Source organism: Phodopus roborovskii, unplaced genomic scaffold (genome assembly GCF_943737965.1).
Source record: "Phodopus roborovskii unplaced genomic scaffold, PHOROB, whole genome shotgun sequence".
In the NCBI taxonomy this organism is placed as follows: domain Eukaryota; kingdom Metazoa; phylum Chordata; class Mammalia; order Rodentia; family Cricetidae; genus Phodopus; species Phodopus roborovskii.
This window is the reverse complement of record NW_026126647.1, coordinates 1,220,025-1,239,814: the sequence shown is the minus strand read 5'-3', so window position 1 is coordinate 1,239,814 and position 19,790 is coordinate 1,220,025. Positions and strand designations below refer to the sequence as shown.

Sequence of the window (19,790 nt, the reverse complement as noted above, 5' to 3'; positions counted from 1 at the left end):
ATGATTCAGATGAGAGAAGCTAGACTTACAGGTAGACCAGTTGGACTAAAATTACTTCTACAGTTGAAATCATGTTGGCAGAGAACTATTTGATTCTGAAAGGTGGTATGATAGCAAATTGCAGCCTTAATCTCTCTTTACGTTTCTCAATCCTGACAACTGTGTAAACCTAGTCTGCACACAAGAGGTCTAACGGTGCAAAATCATTGTAAGAAAAATGTCCAAATGTGTTCCAGTTTCCCAAGAGACCACATAAAATGTGAGATAGTGAACAGACTGGGACAATAACTAATTAACACTATTATAGGGCTACTGAACATGGAGAGTCGGTCTTCATTAAAATACACTCACAATGACTGCATGCAAGGGTTTCTGTGTAATGGAATATATAATTTTTAAACTGTTTCTTTCTTGGATTGCAAGAGAACCCACTTAATAACAAACCGAAATCTTTTCACACCTTTTTCTTGAGATGCATAAATGTGCTGAGTGTAAAGAATTATAGCAAGGGCGTTACAAACTTGGTCAAAACACCTGTTAATTTCTTTCATTGTACTAACAAGAGTCTGTACTCTTCGGTCAGCTGTTGGGAAGCCTAAGTTATTTCCCAGACCCCTGCAGTATCTCTTAGTAGAAAAGCAAGCTTTTTAAACACACCATCTCTGATGACATTGCCTTACTCTCATTCCTCCTCTTCCCTGTGTAAAATGCAGATAAATGACCAAATACTCTGGGACAAACAATATGCCTGTCTCTGTGCTAAAATATTCCATATATCTTAAGGGTGTCCAAAGGTTCTTATCATCCCTGTTTGTAATCACTTTCTTACTCCTACACACTGTATGTATGCTTCCTTATCTGTCCTACTTCCAAACTGAGGACTTTCCTAATCTTCCATTTCAGCAAAAACTATGAAATGGTATAGGGGGGAAACACACACACACAACTTTACCAATTTGAAGAAAAATGCATCTCAGAAGGTGGAAGTGCTTTTCTTCCTTCCATGTCATTTCCTCCACAAGGCATGTCCTGGAAGAACTTTCAAGGAAGAGCAGTGACTGGTTTGATTTTCTTTAAAAGTAGGGTTACTAAAATCAGAAGAATGGGCAAGGAACTGGCTTGCTTTTGTCACAGCTCTGCTGTAAACTCATCATGCACCTGTAGCTCGATCTTTAACCCCACCAGTGTACGTTTTTGTGGACTGAAAAATAAAGGAGGTGATGGGTTCTGCTACAGCCTGCAAGCCTGGATGGGATGCCAGGAGCGATGTGAGAAACACATCACAGCTGTGACATGCTGATTGCAGACATGGGAAAAAGAAAATTACCCATACCCATAGTGAATCCAAGTCAATTGTATTTCACTAGTGAAAGGATTTAACATGTAAGCATTCGAAGGTGTCACTCAATTATCAACAGCCTACTCCCGTGGTGAAACACTTATTGCAATGTGTTCCTCCTAGTTTAGCTACCAGTCAGTAGGTAGAAGCCTGGGGAGATCCATATACTCATCATCTGGAGCCCATACTTTTAGCTCTTCAGCGGACACATTCTTATTCCTGTCATTATCAGTTGAACCTCCAAAACCACGCATTTCTAAGAGTTAAATGCCTAGATGGATTAAATGTAGTGTGTGAGTGTTCTGTGTAAAAGCCAATAGAGTATATCAAGTGACCTGAATGATTTTTCCTAACATGTTTGCAACTGATAGCTCATATTGAATGTTTTTATGTAAACTTTGTATTGTTGGGGTGAACTACCCAATCAGAGATTTATATTTTCATAAATGTTACATTTAGTTAAATTTTGTTACAGAGTTGTTACACTAGAAAATTATTTCCGTGTTCAAATAATATACAGTCTTGTGTATGTATTGTTTGTATGAATAAAAGATGAGCTACTTAAATTTGAGTGCTGTTCATTTTTTTTTTTTTATTTTCACCGATGAGCCTGGCCAGAAGTAGAAGACCTCAAGTACCAGTAATTATTCAAATTTACCAAAGGTACACTAAGACTGTTCCGGAAGCGCTCCAGATACAAAGCCATGCCATCTACACCACAGCCTGGTGAGTTTGGTACCATTACTACTCCACATTTATAGGTGAGAAAGCTTAGACATAAAGACTGTGGACATGACTCCAGTGAACCGTCCTTGGTACCTTTCTAAAAGCCCATCAAAATATTCAGTACCCAGTAGCCACTCACTGACAGTAACTCTTCTAAGATATTTACTAATTTGCAGTTGAGAGATTCAGCGAGCATATTAAAGACCACTAGAAGTTACCCAGAAATGCCTGAGTTTATGTTGTTTTGTTTTTCCCTTTTCCCCTATATACAGAGATACTTGATGAGTTCAGTCAGCAAATATCTACCTAATCACAAGTTTCACAGAAGAACACAGAGGTAAATAAAATAGATCTTGCCTTCTAGAATTTTAGACTCAATGAGAAAATGGGGGAAAACAGTAAGTTCCCTATGCACGTGTGCAAGAGCACACAACTTCCTTTTATGGTTGAAGCAGGGGAAGATGATGACCAAGGACTAATGCCACTCATAAATTCCTAGGTGTGTGAGCAAGACCTGAGAGAACCTTCCCAGATCCCTTTACACACACACACACACACACACACACACACACACACACACACACACAGGTCTGAGAATTCCCATATACACCCTTTGCCCCTAAACATGGCAATATTGGAAAGCTTCAGCGATGTAAAGATAACCGGAAAAGTCTTGTATGTAGTTCTCAACAAAACAAACTCTCAAAAACAATCAAACAAACAAACAAAAAAAATCTAAAAATTCAACTTTTAAAAGAAAACTAAAGACCCTCCCTCATCTTTCTGACTGAAACGAACCTCAAAATTTCTCCCCACTGACTCTAAAATCCCAAGACAAATTCCAGAGTCTTGTTTTGATCAGAATAACCCAACTCATGTATAAATGGACCAGTATCCTATGGAAACTTCTGACAAGGCTGAAAATTGACCCTGAGAGTCATTTATTGTGACAATAATTTTTTTCTTCAAATCAATAAATAACACTTAGCAACGTATAAATTCTCTCATAAATCTACCATTTAAAAGTGCACAGCTATTTTAGTACGAGAATGCGCCAAAAAAAAAAAAAAAAAAAGCGTTCTCCCATAGAGCATGGTAAATGCCTGTGAAGGCAGCAGGCAACTTAAAAGTAAACCCTGTGAGAAACTAAGGGCCTTGGGTCTTTGCAAAGTCCTCAATCCGGTTCTTCAGCTTTGCGGGGGTTTTTTGTTTGTTTGTTTGTTTTGTTTTGTTTTGTTTTGTTTTCCCTCTCACTGCAAGCCTTGGAGAGTGGAGAGGAAAGCGAGTAAGCTAGATGGCGCAGTTGCTCAACACATTTCCCTGACAAGCTTCATAGCCCTTGGGCCAGGTGTAAAAAGGAGACCCAAACCTTAAACCGAGAATTCCAGGCGTAAGCCACCGGCTCTTCACCCATTATAGGTCAAGCTCCGTGTGTTTGGTGCAGCGCCCCACATCCTGACACCCCAAGGGAAGGAAGGGGCCTGGAACCAGGGTCCTTCCATTCCACCCACTCTAACCTTTAGGGCGCAGGCAAGCGAGCTGGCGCAGCCCCTGAAAAAAAAAGGATCTGTGCTCTTCGCCTAGCCACCAGGCGGGCGACGAAGCAGTGCGCGCACGATCTGCCAGCTGCAGCGGCTGGCTGGCTCACTGATCCCTCACTCCAGCCTGGATCGCTGGATGCCCCCTTGTCCCTGCAGTCAGCGCAGCGCGCGGGCTGAGCGCAGGTAAAGGGTTACGCGTGCCTGGGAGGCTCGCCCCGCTGCCCGCCCACGTGACGCACTGGCCCAGTGACCGCCGCTCCGGCTGGGCTCGGCTCCGGCTGCAGGCGCGCCGGGCTCCCGGTGGCACTGACCCGGCGTGGACACCCGAGGCCCGCGAAGCCATGGGCACCCGGACCCTGGAGACGCCACCCCGCCGCAGGTAAGCAGCGTCCCGGGTCCCGGCCCCACGCCGGGCTCCGCGGGGAGGAGGAGGGCTGGTCCTGGGCGGGAGTTCCTGCGTCGCTCTTACTTCTTGGATCCTTCCCTTCTGGAGGGACGCGGGGAGAAGCGAGGCGAGGGGACCCATGGTTTGATAACTTCGGGGGGAGAAGTCACGGAATTCAACCTAGGCGCGGGAAGAGAGACAAGCTGGCGGACGACACGGTTCGGATCCCCAAACTAGGGGCGCCCGTGCTGGTAGTGTAAAACTGTTTTTAGTTTCCCAGTTCATGAACTCTCAGCCGAGCCTAGGTACTTAAACTGGACAAACTGCAAAAGATTTCCCCATCTGCATATGTTCGGGGTTCGCCATGTTTTAGCATCTGGGGAGGAGGGAGCTTTTGTTGAATGCAACGGGACAGGGCATTTGACCGCCCCCGCCCTTTCTTTGAAATGCCCTTGGGTTCTGGGACTGGGTCTAAGGCGATGATGGCAAGGGTGCCTCTAGGGACTGCGACGCTGAGATGCGACGCTGCGGGGCTCAGCAAGAGCCTGGGAGTAGGAAAGTGGGCGCCAGATGGGAAAGGTTTAAGTGGTCGAACTGTAAATATCTAATAAGCAAGCATCTCCAGGTCTGTCACCTAGGTCTCCGTGGCCTGGCCAGGCCTGATGAAGTGATATTTTCATAAAAAATCACCAATAAAGACTTCCCAGTAACACCAGGCAGATATCAGTGGGGCTTTTTATATCTCTCAGGATTGTAATTAACCTTAAAAGCAAAACAAAACGACCCCCTCTCCAGTGACTCAGAATGTTTTTGTTTTCCACCGTGGTATAGACACTTGCGCGGTAGAGAGGAAGTGGGTATTCTAGGAGACGCTTCCAATTAAAGAAAGGGTGTTTGTGGTCTCCCTGCAACTGTTTGTACGAATGGAACGTGTCCGTGGTGGCTTGTGTATGGATGCTTTGGGTGGTTGTAACTTATCTGTGGTGAAGAACAGCCGCGGGAGAAAAACCAAAAGCCTGCAAAATGGATGCAAAAAGAAATGGGAGCAGTTTCTTGTAGAGATGGTTAGGTTCTATGTTTGCTGGAGTTTTTACCCCCATATAACTTAGCTGCTAATACTGTTTTAAGAAGGATACAATACTATCTACCATATAGTTTTCCGGTTAATACTTGTTTGAGGATACAATAGCCCACTACACCTAAGCACTAGTGTCCCCAAAACACCATGCTTGGCTGTCCCTTTGGTAAAAATCCCTGTGCCAGGGAAGATCTCTGTAACATGAGTTGCCATCATTTAGAAGAGTGCTGCATGGGTTGTTTGTGTTTCTCCAAAGTGTGAAAACTCAGTAAATGGCCAGTTGCAACACGTGCCGCCAGGCCACAGATACAGGACAGTAATTTGTGTGGTTCATTTCTCCTGGTCACCCACTCTGCCCACCTTTTGATCTTGCTCCTTCACTTATTTTACAAATAAATGTTTATTTTATGCCCCTCGGAACTCATTGTCAGTGGAGGAGATTTTGATATCTAATAATGTCTAAAATTAGATGTGGCCCAAGTTCCACTACATTCCAAAGAGATTTTAGACACCTGGAATTTAAAATGGGAGGGGGAAAAAAACTTACTTCTCGCTTGAGCACATACTATGTCCCTAGAAATGGAAGGATTCCCTGACTTCTGACCCAGCACTTCTCAGAGCCTGAAAATGGTGTTCTCTAAGCTGTGGATAGGAGCCAGTCTCTGGCGCCAAGGCAAAGCATGTGCTGAGCCTTTTCCACTCAGAACTGCCTGGTTCCCCGGGAGCCCATTGCTTGGGTGTTTCCTGATAACTGAATACTAACCTCCTTGGAGTTAGTTTCTTCTTCCTAAACAGTGTCTCACATGTTCCTCCTAGTTCTACAGTTTCCCAGTGACCCTGAATCTTGGGCTCTTTCGGGTTATCCATTAAAGAACTTATTTCTCTTCTAATTTCATCATTAGAGTGGTTGCCTGGTTAGATGGTCTCCCTAGATAATTCAGAAAAGCAGAGCAGGCAAGAGCTGACTGCACCATCATGGGGGAAGACAGGCTTGGAGAACTCCCTGGCTGCAGGTCAGGTCAGGCAGATGCCCAGTCATGGGTCTCTTTATTTTCTGCTCTTAACCCCAGAGCTATGCTGGCCCCTCACTGAAACCTGCCTCACTCCGGTTATTTCCTGAATGTCACTGAAGAGAACAAACTGAAATCAACTCATTCATCCGCTTGTTTACATTTTTCCCCATGAATGTCATAGTCCCACAGAGACTGGAATCTTCAGAAAGATTGTAGACTGTCAAAATGACCCTGTCTTAAAATATACTTAAAGCCATGAGCTGTGAATATGAGAAGCTGATAATGAAATAGCTTTAACCTATGATTCAGTGTTGTCAGAAACCCTAGACACTACTGAGCTGCAGTGAATGTTAACCAAGATCAGATATGATGACCTTAGTTACACGGTTATAACTTAGTTAATATGGTGTCTGAAATTTTACTGCGGGCATTGAGATCTATTCAGCACACGAGTATCTCTCTAAAGTCAAATGAACTCTGGCCTGGCCTTAGAGACCATGCATGTGTGAATCCACTGACTCCAGTCAGGGTGCTAGGGACACACACAGCTGCTGCCCAAAGAATCCAGTCTTGGGAGAAACCTTTGAAGCAAGGCACATATCTGTTCTTGAAAGTTTACTCTGGCTGCAGTGAGGAGGTTGGAATGGGGGAGTCTACAAACATGGCCAGAGGTAGCCACTATACAGATTCACAGAACAGCAGAAGGAGAAGAGAATCAATTCAGAAGCTATTCAGGCACCTACAATCTTAACTGTAAGGGCGTTCCAACGACTCCCGCCGTCTTCTATGTTATTTACATGCCATTTCCAAATGAGTTTCCCAGTCCCCAGGTTGGTAACCATAAGCTCTGCTTCAACACAGTGCTGCCCTTATGAAATACGGTTATACTCCACTCCGCATAGTGTGTTTCCATTACAGAAAGAAGGTTATTAAAATAATGATGTTCATATTTTTAGCAACTCACTGCTTCCTCATGTAGACTTTGGCGTGTTAAGGCAAAAGTAAAGATGAACTATCGCCTCATATAGACCCCCTCTCGTGTACCTTAAATTCCTGTTGGAACAAAAGTCTCCTGACTTTGGGTTGTTTGGTCCACAGGTTGGCCCGTGCTTTGTCACCCACAGGACAGCCTGTGTTTGGAAGAGTATTAATGGTCTGTGGAAATCATTTTGTGCCGGGGAGGGGAGTCTTCCCAGTAGTTGATGCCCAGCTGAGCGCAACATGTACTGGTATATTATACATTTTTCAATTTTGTTTTTTGAAATTCATTGTTCATTAGCCCTGAAGAAGATAGCTGCAGAAAGGAATTTTGAAATTTCTTTAAATCTCACCCACTCCCCGTTCTCCAAGCCACCCCTACCCCATCTGATAACTGAGTACCTAAACTGGTCAGTCGTATGAAGTTAATGCAAAGCTTTGGCTGGAGCTATAAAATAGTGTACTTCCTGACTAGACTGAAGGGCAGCTATCACGTCTTCCAAACATGCACTGCTGCCTAAAGTGAGTGCACAAAGTTGGCTTTTCCCCTGTAAATCATTGTCATTCTACAACATTAATTCTTCTCTGGCCCCTGATGAGCTTAGCTATTTGGGTTCATAGTCCACAAAGAGAATCCGCCCTAGTGGTTCAATGCATGGCTGTTGTGATAACAGTAAGATATTTTAGTAATGGCCCACTGTAAGCTAGCAAAGAAATACAAGGAAGTTTGTCAGAGATTAAATCAGCAAAAAAAAATAAGTTATTATTATTGTTATTATCAGAGTTCAGAACTGTCTTTTAGTAAATAAGCATTAAAAAGAAAGAAACTAAAGTAGTCAATTGACCTAAGTAATTTAAAATGGAAGAAAAAGGAAACAAAGAGTTTGAGAGAGTTTGTCAAACAATATCATAGAAGTTCATATAGCTGCCCACTAGGTCCCAGAATTTGAGTCTTGGTTCTTAGTTCTTCCTGCTACTGACTAACCATCATAAATTTTAGGATACAGAAATCCCATTTTTCAATTAACCTTTGCCCTAAAATGTAGTTAACTTCTGTGTTTATTGAAAAATTGCTTGTATATACAGCAATAGTTACCTGTTGCTGTGTAACAAATGGCCCGAGGATTAGTAACACGTGTTTGTAACAAACACAATGATCTAAAATAACCTCTGTTTGTTGAGTTTATGGTCCTGTAGGTAAGCTGTTGGGACTGTGTTCAGCTGGGTGAGTCCTACCCAAGCTCGTCAATGTGTCTGTGCTCACCAAGGTGCCTTTGAGTTTTAGCTGGCTGTCTCCTGAGCACAGGAGGCTGAGTTCATTGGTTCCAAGACTTTCCACCTGTTGTCTCTACATGGCGTTAGGAGGGAGAGGGCAAGGCCCTTTGAGGCCTAGGCTCAGCTGATCCTACTCATTCAACAGCAAGTCAGGGAGCAGTTCTAATGCAGGGAGCGGAGAAATAGACTTCACTTCTTAATCCAAGGAGCTACAAAATCACATTTAAAAAAAAAGAAAAAAAAAAAGAAATTCCTTGGATTCAAGGAGAGGTAGACACTTGCAGCCCCTTTTCAAAGCCTGCCATATCAATCCCGCATTTTACACAATTCACTAAACTTCTGGTGCCTGTAGCTAAGGTAGAATTCCTCCTACCTTGCAGGTAAGGAAGCTGAGATCCAGATGTGTTAGTCGGGGTCAGGCAAAGGACACAGCTGGTGAGTGGTGGGTGTTGGCTTTGGATCCTTGATCTGACTAGAAGCCACCAAGCAATACTGCTTCTGTGTTCTGCCCCCAGGGAGAGGCGTCAGAAGTATAGAGCTGGGAAGAATAGCTTCTAGTATTATCTCAAATTTCCTGGCATCATCTTTGTGTTTTAAGTCTTATTTCTCGTTTGTTTGTTTGTACTTGAGAGAAGGTCTCACTGTCTATCCCTTCCTGGCCTAAAACTTGTGATATAGATCAAGATGACCTGGAACTCATAGAGATCCACCTGCTGCTGTCTCCTGCATGCTAGGATTAAAAGCATGACACACTATCATGTGGTCAGGTGCCTGGCATTTACGTCTTGCCTAAGTAACTATGCCGAGGCTTCACAAATGTCCACAAGAAACAGAATCATGACTAGAAGGGGTGAGTATTCAGGGGGGCCCAACCCTTCTCATGATAGGTAAGCAAAACTCCAAAACAGGTAAGGGAAAGGTTCAAGGATATGCACAAGCCTGGGCCTAGAACTCAGGTCTCTAACGCAAATCTGCTGTGCTCTGGCAGGTACTTCAGAGCAGGCCCTTCCCAGAACGGCTTCCTAGTGTTTTATTCACCACCCATGGGCCAAGGTGAGGTAGTAGAAAGAACTCAGCTATAAAGTGAGGTGACCTCAATTTGAATCCTGGTTTGCTAACACCTGGCATGTCACAAAAAAAAATGCATTTAATGCTCTAGTCACTTCTAAAGAGAATCATAAAACAGAAATAATTGACCAGACAGTCAAGATTTGGTTCACAGAATACAATTTGTCTCTGTTCTCCTTGAAACTTGACAGGACAAGTTTTATGGTCGGCACTAAGATTTGGTTTTGGTGAAGGGAGCCAAGTGTCCTACGTGTGGATGTAATAAAAGCCCAGGCCAAGCCCACTTCAGGCCACCTGATTCCACACATGGGCCCACTCTAAGGTTAAGTTTTGTTGTGTGAAATGCTTGCTGTCTCCAGAGGGGAAGTGTTTCCTGATGCAAAAGTCAAGGCCTAAGCAGTGGCTCTGGGAAGGTAGCAAAGACATAGCTCACTGGGGTAGAATAAGCTAGAGGGTTGTTTTAATAATGCCCCACCTCCATTCCAGGGTTTAATGGCTACAAAAGGAGTGTTAATTTTATGTGATCCAAAAAAAAAAAAAATAATAATAATAAGCCAAGCCCTCATAGAACAAAAGCTAGTGAGTTCACCGCTCTACAAGACCACCTAAGGCAGATGTGCCTAATTGTGTCTAAGCAGGATACACATCATCCTTCAATCGGCAACTGTCTCTGTCACTGCACGCGGGACTAGAAGGGGTGGATATTCAGGGGGGGCCCAACCCTTCTCATGATAAGTAAGCAAAACTCCAAAACAGGTAAGGGAAAGGTTCAAGGATATGCACAAGCCTGGGCCTAGAACTCAGGTCTCTAACGCAAATCTGCTGTGCTCTGGCACAGAACGGCTTCCTGTGCACGGTGGTGGATGTGTTGTCTCTTTTAATTCCCTCTGCTCGCTCCTGTCCCCTCACTTCTGTGAGCCCTTGGAAAGAAAACGGGAGACATGAGGTTGCATTTTCTTCTGTCACCTCGATTCTTGCTTGAGTCTCGGAAGAACATATGTGAGTGGCTGCCCCAGAAGAGGCTGGGCTGAAGGAAGGTTCACACCTGCTGTTCATTTGGAGACTTCAGGAATCGCACCTGATTGTCCCCGATTGTCCTAACCTGTGTAACAGCAGGACAGTGACTACTTCCTAGAAAAGTGGACACAAGGCCATGCTTGATGTATCCAACCCTCAGTTTTCTGGAATGCTATGAGGCCTATAGGGCAGAGCAGCATTTTGAATCCGGGATGGGAAGGAAGGGTAGAAGGGCTGTGAAGCTTGACGAGTCTCAGCTCACCTCACTTTCACCTCTTTGTAAAGCCACGCCATGAAATAGCAGGAACTTTCAAGCTGGAACACAAGGGACTTCCCTGTGTTTCTAATGACATATATTTCCTTATCGTGAAATTTCCTACTCAAATACCTGCCCGGGGAGAGTTTGAAATGCTTCTAGTAATGACCCCATGTTTGCATCTGTATGGGTGCCAAGGCTCTAGTGTGGAGAAGGAAAGAGAAGAAGTTTCTTGGGAAAGCTGACCCGACTTCCCTGGTTTTTGTCTGTGTTGAGTGTTGAGACTAAAGAAAATGGCAACATGGGGTAGCTGGAGAGTCAGGACAGTGACCCTCTTGGTCCTGGCTGCCATGAAGGGCTTTCACAATTAGCTGGCTTTCATCGCATTTAACAGAGGGAATATAAAACACATTAGGTGTTTTATTTATTCTTTGTGTTTTAGTTTGGCACAGTTTCTTAAGAAGAATATCATTGTATTCTAACTGCAGGAGGCACACTCCTAGTTGGCGAATCTAGCACGACAAAAGCAGTTTGGGTTTTTGGTTTTGCTTCTTTGCTTTGACTGTTGGTTATTTTGCTAGTATTGCTGAACAAAACTAGTCTAAACGTTTTGTTTGTTTGCTTTTCTTGAGCAAGCCGTATGCCAAATGTTAGCAATACGAAGGTGATTAACACGGGCCCATACGGTCCCATAGAAGGCAGAAGCAATCCATAACCGTGAAAACACATGGTGCCACACATGCAAGGGTGGTAACCTGAGGGGGGAAACCACAGGGTCTGAGAGGATCGAAGGGAGACCTCTGAGGAGAGACAGGAGCAGCGTTTCCTGAGGAGGGAGCTGTTGAGCAGAAAGGGAAGGAATAAGCAGGATCTCAATAGTGGATGAGCACCACAGATGGGAGAGCAAAGTGTGTGCAGAGGGCTCCCGGCAGGCTGTGTCCAGGAAACATTAACAGCACACCAGGAGCCAGGTCTTGCAGAACTGACCTCCACAGGCGAGCCACGCTCTCAGATTTCCTAGTTGTTCTTGGTGGATGTACTGGTCTTTAGGGTGGCGATGCGGGGAAAAAATCTCCTTCCTCTGACCTCAACGCTTGGTCTTAGATTCCATTCAGCCTTTCGAACCCAACGTGGAGTATGAGTAGGAATGAGCACAAGCATACATCCTGTTCTGGGCACTCATGAATTCCCTCCAGCCTTTGCAATTGTGTTGTGTGGAAGGTTCACTTGGGGACAGATGGGACGGACCCCTCTTGATGAGGGCGAGCTCATTCATTGAAGAGTTTAGCAGCAAGAGTCCTTTGAAGTAGATAGAGAGTCACTCTCACTGGGGCGGTTTTTTTCAGAAATAAGTACTGAGAGCTGCCAAGAAAGGCACAGGCACCTAAGCCACCACAAAGAAGGTGTGGGAACAGCCCCATGCTGCCGCCAACCAGGGGCCACGCTCAGTTCACCGAAGCAAAACAATTTGCTCACATCCGCTTCTAATTCATAAAGCCCTTTGTGCTGATTGGAGATAAAGCAGTGAGCAAGCCATACAAGCCACCTCTGGGTGGAAGCCCTCTGATAACATTCTTCCTAGCCATCTCCAGAGGATGTCATTTAATCTCCATCCTAAAGTATAGGTAACAAACACACCCCAAAATCCCAGACTGCCTGTGCCCCTTATCTCGAAGCACATTCTGGGGGAAAGACAGTATTGGTCAGTGAGAGAAGCTGTCAAGGTTTTAAACTGGAGTGTACGAAGATGTGCAGAATGTAAGAAACAAGAAGGCACAACTGAGGGAGAGAAGAAAGAGATCTGGTGAGGCATTGGTGAGATTGAGGTGATGGCCCAGGTGGCAGAGCTCCTGTCTTAAAGCACAAGGTCGTGAGTTCAAGTCCCACAACCCACTTAGAAAAGAAGGAAAGGAAGAAAGGTAGGATGAGGTGCTGTGCACTTGTAATCCCAGTGATGAGGACAGAGCCTTGGTACTCGATGGTCAGCTAGTCTAGTGTACTTAGGGTTGGCATTCTGGCCTGCACGAACACGTGTGCGCGCGCGCTCACACACACACACACACACACACACACACACACACACACACACACACACCAAGGTGTTGTTGACTTTCTAGTTGAATAGAAGCAAGAAGCAGACGGGCTCCTGCGATGCAAGGTGCGATTGATTATAGGGTGTGGTGGCTGCTGATGGGAAATGAAAAGCTAAGGAGGGGTGTCATGGTTAAAGGCTGTGGCCTGCATACACAGGGACTTTTATTGTACCCAGAGACAGAGAAACAGTCACATCAGTGAGTGCCCGTTAAATAAAAGTTTTTAGGTGCCATGTGACACTTTTCACTGACTCAAAGCAGACGGACGTCCACTTGATCACATGACGGAAGGTCCAGGATACAGTCTTGAGTTTTAGAATTTTTGTTGATGACAAAGTTGTGTTTTAATAAATGAATGAATATGGGAGCACTTAACAGAAAAAAAATCAGGAAGGATAAATTCCAAACAGATAAGAGCTGGGGTCATAGGAACAGTCAAAGTCTACATGCGCTGTTTCTGCACTCTGAACTCTGGAGTTCTTACCGGTAGTTTGGAAATCAGAAAACAGACTCTACAGAAAATCAACCTGGTCTCCCTCTCGCACTATGGAAACTATTGTCACCCTATCCCCCAAAGGATCGTGTTCTCTTCCGAACCCAGAGCACATTCTAGAATGTTCAGTCCCAGCAGGCCTTTAGAGACCATTTGGTTCAATATCTGCCATCTCAAAGGCAAAGCTCACTGGAGGCAATGGTTTGGTAACTGCATGTACGCCCAGGTTCATTGCCAAAACCCATGTACACTCATTGGCCCGGAGTCTCTAATTATTTCTGCTGTGAGCTTCGGTCCTCTCAGAACCCCAGCATCTGGGAATAACTTGGCGTTTATGAGACTGTCAAGTAAATTAACTTGTTTTCTCCTCCAGAAAATGATGAGCTGAAGCTCAGAGTCAGTACACTGTTTAGCACAGCGTGAGATAGATGCTCGTAGAAAACAAAGGTAAAGTTGACTCAGGCTTCAGAGCCATGGTGCAAGACTACAGACAGCTCAGGAAAAATGAAGATTCCACTTGGCTTGTACTCTTACATATGGTTCCCAGTGTAATTCATATTCTCTCTCTGTCTGTCTCTGTCTCTGTCTCTCTCTGCCTCGTGTGTGTGTGTGTGTGTGTGTGTGTGTATGTGTGTGTGTTGCACACAATAAAGAATTAGGGACACTCAGTCCATAGATAGGTACACTCCCTCTGCAGTTCTTCCTAAAGGAAAGAGCATTGCTGCTTAAGACACGCTTTTGATTTGTTGATGATCTGGGGGCTCTCCTACAGCTGTGTGCTGATCTCCTCTGACCTTCAGGGCTCCTTTCCACTGTGTGGTTGAGGACCTGGTGTTTAACTCACAGAAACACAGCCCGACTGTCCTGACTGTGATCCACAGCTGTGCTTCAGAGCGTCAGCCCTCATAGTGGGGGACTCAGCCAAGTGGGTGCCACTAGGTCACCACCATCCACAGACCCAGAGCTCCTCCCATCCCAGAAAACAGCTCCAGCCACCCCATCGGAGAGCACAGTTAGCTGCAGGGAGGATAGGGTTTGGGATGTTTCCAGCTCTGTAAGGCTGTGTTTGCTCTCTCACCTCTAGGGCCCAGCCCTTTTCTCCTCCTCCCCTGAAGCCAATGAGCACTTCTGTCTCTTTTCCTTTCCACCTGGCATCTGGCGCGCCATCACCTAAATGAGCCGCCATCTTTCAGAAACTCTGGTGCTCACTGCTCCCCCTACACATTTTTTTTTTTTTTTTGAGCTTGTTTCCAGTGTTGTGTTAACTTTTCAAGTGAACATTTTTCCATATCCCAAACATTTCCATTTTTTGATGTTGCCATCTGCCGTCTTTATGGGAATTACCCACTCGTGTTTGTATGCGTACATGAATTATAATTTAAACACTTTCAAACCAGCTTTTGCTTGGGCTGTTGCTGATCGTGAGTGAGCTGTAGGCTGCAATGTTCTCAGTACTTAATGTAGAAGCCTGTACAATACACCACAAAGTTGGAGGGGTACAAAATTAATCGGTAAGCTATCGAGTAAACTAATATTTTAACACACTTTCCTCCTCCTCGGTCAGTTAGAGGTTTGCCTTTTAAAAGGCTGATTGTTCTTTCCACAAATGCCAAAAGCTTTGTTCTCAGTAAAGTTACTGAATGCTTCTTGAATAACCTCACACCCAGGCTGAGTGTGACCAAGGGGAGAATGACAGGAGAGCCCAGCCCGGCCTCACAAATAGAACTGGAAGGAGAGAACTGAACCATAACTCAGCACCTCTTAGAGTCAGAAAATCCTGCATAACAGTAAAGGATTCCAAGATGGCAGGATTGTTGGGCCCAGAGGCATTATGGGAGAGTTAGCATGTGTGCGTGAGTACATGTGTGAGTGTGTGTGGTGGTATATATACATATATGTGTTATGTATATTGTGCATATATGTGTGTTGGTGTATATACATATATGTATGCATGTGTATGGTATACGTGTGTATATGTAGTGTGGTGTGTGTGTGAGATATATACATATATGTATGTATAATTATAATATATGTGTGTATATGTACATGTATATGTGTGTTGGTATATATACATATATGTGTTATGTGTATTGTGCGTGTATGTGTGTTGGTGTATATACATATATGTATGCATGTGTATGGTATATGTGTGTATATGTAGTGTGGGGTGTGTGTGTGTGTGTGTGTGTGTAGTGTGTGTACTATCCAGGCCAGGTGTCCTAGTGTGGGTACCTATAAAAGTACTTGGAAGAGCTGGTGTTTCTCTTTGTTCTTTTTAGCTGTACCCAAACAGAGCAGGGAACTGACAGACTATGACGAATCTTGATGTAATTACTGAATTTTTCTCATGATATGAAAAACATGTCAGATGGGCAACAGGATGCACTTTTTGAGTCAGCTTGCCCTAAAACTTCAAGAGGGCAGCTGTCTGTAACTTGCCATTCCATGTCAGGATAGATGTATCACCTGACTTATCACGGGAGCAGTGATCATATCACACAACACACACACACAGAAAACCTAAAAGCATTTCAAAGACACCCCTGTGGTGTGCCATGTTAGGAGAGAAATTGCCTATGGCTAAGCATCATTGGAATGCCTTCATTGTTAACAAAGATAATCCATTAGAATCCATTAGAAACTGAAATGTCCAAAGCTGAAGGGATGACTCAGTGAGTGAAGTGCTTGCTTCCCAAACATGAGGGTCTGTGTTTTGGTCCCCCAGCACTCATATGAATGTAGGTACAGCAACACACACAGAACCCCAGGACTGAAAACACAGGTGGGGCGCTGGGGTGTGTGTAGATGGGTGCTGGGGTGTGTGTAGATGGGTGCTGGGGTGTGTGTAGATGGGTGCTGGGGTGTGTGTAGATGGGTGCTGGGGTGTGTGTAGATGGGTGCTGGGGTGTGTGTAGATGGGTGCTGGGGTGTGTGTAGATGGGGTGCTGGGGTGTGTGTAGGTGAGGTACTGGGGTGTGCAGGTGTAAGTGGCTCCTAGGCACTTACTGGCCTCCGAATCTAGCTGAAATATCAAGCTCTAGGGTCACTAAATGAGCCTACTTCAAGTAAGACGGTAGAAAGTGATGATAGAGGGGAACTCCCAACATTGACTCCTGGCCTCTGCATGGCATACATGTGAGTGTACCTGTATACACACACACACAGAGAGAGAGAGAGGGAGGGAGGGAGAGAGGGAGGGAAGGAGGGAGGGAGGGAGGGAGGGAGGGAGGGAGGGAGGGAGGGAGGGAGGGAGGAAATAAACAAAACCTGAAATTCCGTGAAAGAGAACACGTCTGTACATTGCCCAGGTGGACTTCCTTGCATCCCCTAATATCCACTCAACAAACACACAGGTGTCTTCTATCCCGTTTTGTTGCTGTCATTTCATAACAGCTCAAGAATAAAGAAATGGGATGGGCAGAGGAGTCAGCTGCCCTGAGGGAAGCGCTGGGCTCTTGCTAATGTCAGCTGGGACAGGCCACACGAAATACATCTTTCTGATGAAGACTGCACAGGGAGCTTGGAGGGGAAAAGGGGCCCTGTACCTTTAACTCTGAAGACATTTTCTAATTGTCCTTGACGCTTCTGTTTTCTTTTGTTTGCTCTGGGTGGCACATGAAAAAGTATTTGCCTACTGGATGATAATAATCTTCATGAGTTCGCAAGTGACTCTTTCTAAAAAGGTGGCGGCAGCTAATTCACCAGGGCTGCGTGCTTGTTTTAAATGCTTGCAAATTAAGAACGCTTTGCTCATAAATTGGCAGCATATTTTACACCTGTGGGTCAGGTCTAAGAGAAGGCGCGCCAGGAAACCTTTAATAGCATGTGACTGTAGGAGTCATAATGCTGGATTTTGTAGTTATAAATCATCCGGGAGCTACATGAGTCAAGTGGCTGATGACTTCCTTATAAAGCAGTTATCAGAGCTTGAATGAACCCTAACATTTCATTTCAATATCATTGTTTGGGAAAAATCTGAACTCGCTTGTCTAAATAAGTATTTTTAACATTTAGAGGATATCTCTAAATTGTCCGGAGAGGGTGAGCCAAAATGTGCTTCTTTCTTTTCCCTAAAGAAAGTAAAATTCCAGTTTGTGAGAAATTCTTATTCAACCAACAAATATGTATTAAATACTTCTTATGTTTTCTCTGTGGGCCCTCCTTAAAGCTGCAATGGGTTTCAAATGCAGAGTTTCAGTTTGCAAATGAAGCTCCTGAGTACTCTTTCTCCACAAGTTTTGTTCTTTTAAAGTAAAATTCTAGAAAATATTATTTCAACAAAATCTACTGGGAGCGAGCAAAGAAGAAGTCACAGATTAGGCTAGGCTTGGAACTCGAAGATGCACAGTACGGCTTTTCTTCCTGCTGATGATTTGGTTTGGGTTTTGAGTCAGGATCTCATGTACCCCAGGCTGGCAGCAACTCTCACAATGTAGGCAGGACTAGCAAGCACTCTGTCAACTGAGTGAGCTACTTCCTTCCTCCCAGTTTGGTCATGAGGTTTTATTGGCTGAAATTAAAAAAAAAAAAAAAAAAAAAAATAGAAATAATGTGATTGGTAACAGTGACAGGTGACAGCCAGGTGTTACGATTGGATGAACCTCAAATATGTTGATTTTTGTGTATATATATGAAAAATTGTTTCCTTTGTTTTCTTACTTGTGCTGTAGGTGGTTCTGTAGGAACTGAAAGTGTAAATACAGCCTGGAGCTGCTGGCTGGCCCCCTGGCTATTTTGAGTAGACAGTTCATGAGCATGGACTTCCTGTTTCCTGAGCCCTAGCTACCTACCTATGCCTCGTGCTCTGCCGAGAGGGATGCACAAATAAACATAAGTCTTCGTATTCCTCGTTGGGCTAGTGGGGTCTCCTGGGATAGAGAGCGTGGAGTCACCCTCAAAAGGGAATGCCAATTGTGCTTCAAGGAGAGGGGGGATGAAAGAGGTTATCAGAGCCCTTAGGGGTCACAATACCAGGAAGGGAGGGGGCGGGGCTTCTCAGAGAGGCATGTGCTCAGTGCCCAAGAATGAGGAAACCCGGAGCATGGAGAGAGGGGGAGAAACCCAATTATAAATATTTACTTTTTGAAAAGCAGGGAAGACTAAGAACCCTGTTTGTAGTAAGAGATGCTTAAGGTACCTCCTGAAGCCTTTGGCCCAGTTTCCTTCCAGTTTCCTGAGAATCAGTGGCCCGTGATTAATTACTATGAAGGGTTCCCTTTCCTAGGGTGGGGGTGGGGACACTTTCACAGGAGGTGTTAGCATCTTCAACCATGTCTGTCCTACTGAGTGCTGGCCACATTTGGGCCTCTAGGCTGGGCAGCCACAACCTCCTACCCTACCAGGCCCATAGCTCATCCACTCCTGTACCTCCCTTCGTACTGTCAAAGTGAGACCTGCCTCATTCCAGGTCAGTCTTTTCTATGTGTGGGATTCCAACTGCATCCCTCACTCTGTGGGATAAAGCATCACCAACTCTCTCCAGAGTTTTTAAACTAGCAATGAAGAGTGAAACACACAACTTTTTATTATTTATTTAATTTATTATTTTACATGTCGATCCCAGTTCCCTCTGCCTCCCTCCCTTTTACCCTCTCTGCCCTCTCACATGCACTCTAACCACCCTCACCCTCCCATTCCCCCCACCCCAATTCCACATGTAGGGCAATGCCATCCAGGTGGGGTCATGTAGATCTGTCATGTCATTTGAAGTAGGGACTAGGGCTTCTCTCCTGTGTCTAGATTAAGGCAGTTATCCCTCCATGGGAGATGTGTTCGCAAGGTCCTTTTGTGCACCAGGAATACATCCTGGCTCCACTGTCTGAGGTCCCTTAGACTGCTCAGTCCTTCTGGCTGAGACCCATGTTCAGGGGGGCTGAGTCAGTCCCATGCTGGATTCCCAGCTATCAGTCTGGGGGCCGGTTAGCTCCTCCTTGTTCAGGTCAGCTGTCTCTATGTGTTTGTGCAACCTGGTCTTGTCCTCTCTGTCTGCATCTGGATTCTAGTTCGACTCAGTGTTTAGGTATGGGAAACACACATCTTTTTAAAAATGAAAATACAGATTGACAATAGCCTCTCTAACTTGGAATATTTTGGCTGCCTCTCTTCACTTCTTTCTTTTATTTATTTATTTTTTTAATCTTTCAAGATCAATTTGTGCTACCCCAATATTCTTGGATGTGTAGTCTTCTACTGGAGTGTAGTAGACTCACCATAGGCTAAACTCAAAGAAAACTGGCTTTCCCTCTCCCTCTCCCTGTAGCTAACAGTTAAATAGCTCCACAACTAGGTGTAAAATTGTGTGCCCAGCTCCCCTCTCCATGGTGATATTTGGTCTGGCATGAGCTCAAACGGATTTTGTGTCTTTTTTTAGAAATGAAAATTAGGGAGGGAAGCTGTGTGTGACTCGGTGGTAGAGCACTTGCCTGTCATGTATGAGCCCCAAGCTTGACGCTGCTGAGAAACAGGTATTCTGGAAAGACCTGAGCTCCACACTCTTAACATCTGAATGTCCACTCTTTCAGTTGTCCA

At 44.8% G+C, this 19,790-nt stretch overlaps 1 protein-coding gene across 1 annotated transcript in view; it reads left to right on the top strand.

The window, feature by feature from the left end:
* Positions 1–3,913: 3,913 nt before the first annotated feature.
* The window catches only part of CUNH4orf19 (chromosome unknown C4orf19 homolog), a 71,233-nt gene continuing 55,356 nt past the window's right edge, over positions 3,914–19,790 (top strand). The window contains exon 1 of the mRNA XM_051174020.1: positions 3,914–3,985. The gene's annotated coding sequence lies outside the window, so the exon portion shown is untranslated. The remainder of the gene's footprint in view (positions 3,986–19,790) is intronic.